Raw genomic sequence first — 6957 nt, 5'->3', positions numbered from 1 at the left:
CTATAATTGGTCCGACTCCCTCTACACGTCAATCAAGGCTGACCTGCTGATGCTGAACCACTGTCTGAGACTGGATCGTCTCACAAGTTTACATGCCTTTGATTCTCCGTGCAAAGTGAACTCAGACCAGACTGTCCCAATGGAACTAGAAAATGAGAGGTAGATGAAGAGAAGGTTCTGTGGCAATGTGCCTTCGCAAGCATCATGGATGCAAACGAACACATAATCAAAAACACAGACACACACACTCACACACACACACACACAGCAGGGGATGTCAGACTTGGCAGATGTGTTTTCTCTGATGTCATCCAAGCCATAAGAACACCCTGAGGGAGATACAGGTAACTGCCAAAATAACTGAAATACTTTTGAGTAAATGAGGGATACAAAGTATATTAAAAGCTGGTGCTTCCTGAGTTCCTAAGTAAATTAAACATTTAACATCCCATCATGCTTAGGGTCATGTAAAAAATGCTGGGCAGGCCATTATTTTGGCTACCATGGCTATGCCCCCATAGGATGACAATGCGCCCATCCACAGGGCACGAGTGAGTGGTTACTGAATGGTTTGATGAGCATTAAAACGATGTAAACCATGTGCCATGGCCGTCTCAGTCACCAGATCTCAACCCAATTGAATACTTATGGGAGTTTTTGTATTGTCGCCTGAGACAGCGTTTTCTTGGAAGAATGGATGGGATAGAGAGAGACACGGAGAGACAGAGAAACAGAGTGATAGAGAGCGAGAGAGAGAGAGAGAGAGAGAGAAAGAGAGAGAGAGAGCGAGAGAGAGAGAGAGAACAGGGGGGCATGCCATGAAATTTACATAAAAAAATACTGACCATTAATTCCATTGCAGCACCTCTGGCAATTATAAGCTAATGTGGGATGACGTCATGTAAATTGTGTCAGATGCTGAATTCTAGATGATGACTTATTTGCCATGTAGCTAAATTATGTAAACTAAATTAACCTGTGTATATCAAAATGAGTCACACAGTGAGTTGTAAACAAGTAGTGGGACTGCATGATAAATAGTTGTGCTTATGAAAATGCCTTTAGTGAGTCATACACAAACTGTCGAAACTGCAGTTGACTGCAGACTGGATATGTCATCTTGGGCTAGACGCTACCCCTAGAGTTGATTAACCCGTGTGTGAAATTTAATGAACATAATACAACAAAAATCTCCATCAAATCCTGTCTGATTTTGTTATGGGCTGCATTTCAATCCACTGCATCCGCTTAGGTCGGCCTTCCACATCTGAATGGTTTGGCCCACAAAACTAATCAATTAAATCAAATAGCTAACCCCCCCCACCCCCAAAAAAAACATCGCCCCCCCAAAGGCTTAGACTTTTAAGAATTAAGTAACTTGTCACTTCAAGGCAAAACTGTTCATGTGCCATTAGACTGAATTGCCTTGAATTTTGGAAAGTGCATTTATGCATTTCAAAGAGAAATGATTCTGAAATGCCATAAGTTCAGTATGGAGGTTTTTCAGTGTCTATCTTCAGCAATTATCTCATGTGACATTTTGGATCACTTAGGTAAGAAAGTAAGAAATTACTCTTCAGAACCTGTTCTCTGAAATATGATGAACTTAAAGAGATTCTCTGGTACTTTTGTGGTCGTCGAAAATTGTGCAGATCTCTCTTTCTCTCTCCCTCTCCCTCTCCCTCTCCCTCTCCCTCCTAGCAACAGCTAGTCCTACTGCGGTCAGACACATAACAAAAAATACTAAAATACTTTACAATTGACATACATTTGAATCCTAACTTCACTTGAAAAAAAACACCCGACACACTGTGGATAGCCACTTTATTTGCTGCAATTATTTCAGAACAACAGGCTTCAGTATTGATTATATCTGGTGGAAGACAAAGGGTGAAGTAATAAAATATCAGCCACATACACTATATAAAGTAAAACTAGGTGGTTTGGCTGTGTCTGGATGTTTGTCCTTAATAACCGCAGTACTAGTCTATTATGTGCATGCGTGTGTACACCTGCTGTGCATTGATCTGAGTAAATAACTCACGGACACTAGAGAAGTTCTTCCCAAAGGGTCGTTACAGCTGTAATTCAGACAAAAACATGTTCTCACCATCACAAGTATATATACTCCACTTTAGGCACTCCTCCTTCTCTCCAATCCTTACATATTATGCTTCTACAGGAAGAGGGTAAGAGGATAATAAACCCTTATTACTCCCTTCAGGGGATCTGACCTGACCTCCTGACCTCAACCCCTCCTTCGCCTAATCCACAGATGTCCATCCGCTTCCCCTATAGCAGTCCTGTGATCTCCTCCCGTCCACCCAACACATTCCAAAGCCATCTGTCTTTCTACAGAGACCCAGTACCTTCTGACATAAAACGCCAGTCTCTTGCACTCCTCATGCACTATCTATCATGTCTTTAATATCTCAATGTTCAAAGTTTACTCCGAATGCAACACCTGAATGGCCTGTGTACCATCTCGTCCCCATGAACACACCACATAGGCTCCTTTCCCCAACACCCTTCCCAAAACAGCCCAAGCTTAGAACCCTACAGCCTCGTCACAGCCTCTTAGACACCTGCTACAGCCTCACAGCAGGTTCCTTCATTAAAACTTCACCACAAAGTGCATGAGTGCTGCCCAAAGCTCCTCGTTACACTAACCACACCACTCCGAGCTGGCAGGCACAACCTGACATGACCAATAACTAACGCCAAGTCAGATGCCTGTTGGCACTTTGTAAATGGTCCTTGAAAAGCCATCTTTCATTTCTGCCCATTAAATGAAATGTCCCTAATTTTCTCCCATGGGCAGACATGGTTTTATATGTAGAAAATTGCACCGTGCAAATCGGCGGCGGCTTCCATTTTAGCAGTATCAAACGTCATTACAATAATGGACCTGAGCTTTTAAAGCAAATACCTGATGGGTAAAATGTTCTCCAAGAGGATAGGCTTTTGGCCTCTAGACCTACGAGAACAGGCAGGTAACGTACATGTATGTATGGGCAGACAGGGAAACGCAAACACACACGAAAGAGACACACACACGCCCATGCTAGCACGCACGCGGGAACACACACACTCAGCTTCTCCAAAACAAACTTATCCATTCCAGTTCAAACAACAGCTTTCAAAAAGCCCTGGAGGATAAAATAATGGGAAACGGTACCAGCCGCCCTGTATTGGGCACAACCATGCATTTTACTGGCAGCATTCAGGACTAAGTGAGCCTAGCCACAGTCGCTGCGGTTTCCCTCCTCTAGCTGCAGTGATAGAGAGTGGCTTTGGAGAGTGTGGCTGCCAGCCTGAGCCTAGCCAATTGATTGCTGTTTAATTCAAAGAGGCACCTTATTTTTTACACAAGATCCTCTACTCTCTAAGGTCTCGGGCTTATAAGCGTCCGTGGTGTTCCTGCTCCTTAAGCCTGCAGCCAGGGCCTACTTTAAAATCAATAGTTTTGAATATCACCAGAAGGTCAAAATAAATATGTATTGTTTAACTCGGCAGCTGTTGTAACTCGATCAATTGAGCTTGACAACAGTTCCTCCCTGTGTGTAAAACTGGCCTAAAGTTTCCAATGATAATCACACCGTAGATTCAGCCCACAGAGCACAACGCAGCCAAAAGAAACATCCCCGGAGTGGTATTTTAAGAACTGCTCAGTCTTTGAAGATACTCTGTCAAATTTTGAGAGGACTTGACCATGGCCCTGTAGCGCTGTTTAATTCATCCCAAAAATATTAAAAGGAGGAAAGAGCCAGTAGAACAGCGGGCGGCGGCGTAGTCTGTCATTGTTCAGAGACAAAGCGGCGTGACAAACCTCAGACAGACGGCTGTATCGCCCTCTGAATTAGTACAATACTTAACGAGATCACGTCACCTTCATTCCCCGAAATTAACTCTCTTTGGCACGGTCAATGAAACCAATTATGCTCATCGGTGAGACATGCGTTTTGAAATTCATCTTTTGGGAAAGGGGGAAAAGAGATGTGCCTAGATGTGCTGAACGTCTCACTTCAAATCAAAATCAGTTGGACTCACCCAGACAGCTTCCTGACGTGCAGTCCAGTTGGACGAAGCACTCAACAATCCCCAGAGGAAGTCTCTCCTCTCTCCACTTTTTCTCTTCTCTTCTTTCTCTCTTCTCCTCCTTTTTTTTCTTCTTCTCCCAGGCAGAGATTCGGCAGCCTGCTTTTAGTTGTTTTAGTGATTGTCAGATATACCTTGTTGCAATACAACATTTACACAACATACATTTGTCTCAAGATACAACTTCCAACAGATTATCTTTCAATGTAGTGTGTCCTGAAAGAAAGCCGCGCCCTAAGGCATACAAACAGCCCCCAGAAACAGATGGTCTGTTACGATACACACATAGTCGTTGTATAAGCTTTCTGATCCTAGTGGAGGCATGCTAGGCTATTGAACATCTTCACACCCAACATAGCAAAGGATACATAACACCAGCATGCTCGAAAACACCAGCCACCTTTTTAATGAAATAACTTCCTTAGACACAGTCGATATGACAAACCTAATTTCTCAGGCTAGCAGCTGGAAGGGAGGCAGGCTGCACGAAGCAGGCAGCGGGCAGGCATCAGTATTCTCCTGGTGCGGTGCAGGCTGCAAACAGAAACAGGCGTTGTTGTGTTGCCCACCGGCTGCACTAGGCTCCGTTCGTTCCGCTGTTTAAACACGCTAACGGTATTCTCTAACGGACGCTCCCTCATTAACGGGAGAACACACCGGAGCGATGTGACGAGTGGCGGGGAGCGGCAGGGAACGGAGGGGAATGCTGACTGGCAGGTGTGACATTTCTGACAGCTCGCCCTCCGTCCCAGGTGTCCGTCCATTGCCGTCGACGATGTCTGAGCGGAGAAGGCTGGTCGGAACACAAAACAGTCATATGTTTATATAGTCTCATCGGAAGACCTTGCAGGAATCAAATAACTGTAAATAACTAAAAGGGAAATATTGCCAACAAACTTTTCTTTCATGTCTAAACTTGGGCATGAAAAGCATGTGTGACGCTTGGTGTTTTCGATATTGGTGCCAAACGGTCACATCTGCAAACACACCTTCAGTATGTGTTTGTTTATATCAAATTTCCCACAGTGAATTGTACCCTATTTATTCAAATGGAAAAGGTAGACCAGTGTGTGTGTTTGGTTTGCCAACCGGTAGGTTTGAGATTAAACCCGTTCTCCTCTTCGACTAGCCTCTGGGGAGCCTCTGTTCTCAGGTCCTAAAACAATAGAACTGCTATAGTACATTGGGCTGCAGGAATACACAAACAATCAAATATTCTGACTCACAGTCCGGGTAAAATCTTATTATGGAAGGAAAGATACAAACACAGAAATAACCTCCCTTGAGGCCCTAGTGTGTGACTAACCTGAAAAAAAGAACACAACAGTCCATCAAACTCAGATTACAAGCCCATCTCCTCAGGTTTTGGATGGGAGCAACACTTGCAGATGGTCAGATAATCAAACTATTGAACAAATTTGAAAATCTGTTTGGAGAAAGTGGCTTGAAAATGGAAGTGTTCCATACATTATGTATAGGTACATTGGGAGGCCCAGACAGCCCTATCCACTGCTCCTGTTGACGTCTGTGCTGTACAGAAGAGGGTGTTTTAGGACAACAGAATCTCCATGACAGACAGACAGACAGACAGACAGACAGACAGACAGACAGACAGACAGACAGACAGACAGGCAGGCAGGCAGGCAGGCAGGCAGGCAGGCAGGCAGGCAGGCAGGCAGGCAGACAGACAGACAGACAGACAGACAGACAGACAGACAGACAGACAGACAGACAGACAGCTGACAGAGAGAGAGAAAGAAAGACAGCTGACAGAGAGAGAGAGAGAGAGAGAGAGAGAGAGAGAGAGAGAGAGAGAGAGAGAGAGCTGAGAAGATGAAAGGTCCAGTGTTGCCAACAACTGGTCAGGGTATCGTGGCAACCACATCCATACTCAGAGTCTTCAGAATCATCCACGCTATTCATCTCCATACACACACACACATACACAAACGCACACACAAAGACAGAGTGGAGGACCATCTGCCTGCTTCACCTCAATAAACACACACACACGCTCGAGTGCACACACAAAGGATCGATAGAGAGAACAGTCTCCTGGTGTTGTGCGTGTAGTCTTTTGTCCCTGACAGTGACAGTGGTCTGTGTAACTGGTAATTGAATTAGCCTGCAGGCAGATAACTAGGATTACTGTCACTACTACCCTCTCAAAAGTATCCCTGACCCGGAGTCCTGTCTACTGTTGAGTGGCAGGCTTAGACCCCCAGGACCACTGCCAGGTTATAATATGTTCGTTTCAACTACCACTTCTTATCTGTCAGTATGCTAATGGTCAGACTTGAATGGGAAAGGCAAGACTGTATTTTTGCTATGCATTGGGCTGTAGAATAACATTAATCAACGGCAGACAGCGGTCCTCTATTTCGTCTATTGTAAAATGACTGCTGTTTGGCCCGCAAGCCGCTTCCCATTATATGTGTTGTAAATACAAATCATTGTGCCTATTCTTTTCACTTTTTTTCTCATTTTATTGTAGAGGGAGGTTGGACTCACACAAAGCAGCCGACAGGGACATCAGTTAAACAAAGGCCTGACTTTCATTACTTTTAATCTGACACACAAAGCTCGTCTGTTGTTGTATACAGGAAAAGGTGGTGTGTTCCTCTTTCAGCTTTATCGATCGTTCCTCTCCAGTGAGAATGAATGTATTGACGCAGCTCACTGCTTCTCAGATCTCGTGTAATTTTTTTCTTCGACATTTAGAGAGATGGAGCAGGCTAGTTCAGAAACATAAAGGATTCTGCCCTCAGTGTCTACAAGTAGACACCCATTACCACACACACACACACAGAGGTGACCAGGCACACACACGCCCGCGTGCGCACACACACACACACACAC

The sequence above is a fragment of the Salvelinus namaycush genome, chromosome 6 (assembly GCF_016432855.1).
Source record: "Salvelinus namaycush isolate Seneca chromosome 6, SaNama_1.0, whole genome shotgun sequence".
NCBI lineage: Eukaryota > Metazoa > Chordata > Actinopteri > Salmoniformes > Salmonidae > Salvelinus > Salvelinus namaycush.
This window is presented reverse-complemented; position numbering follows the sequence as displayed.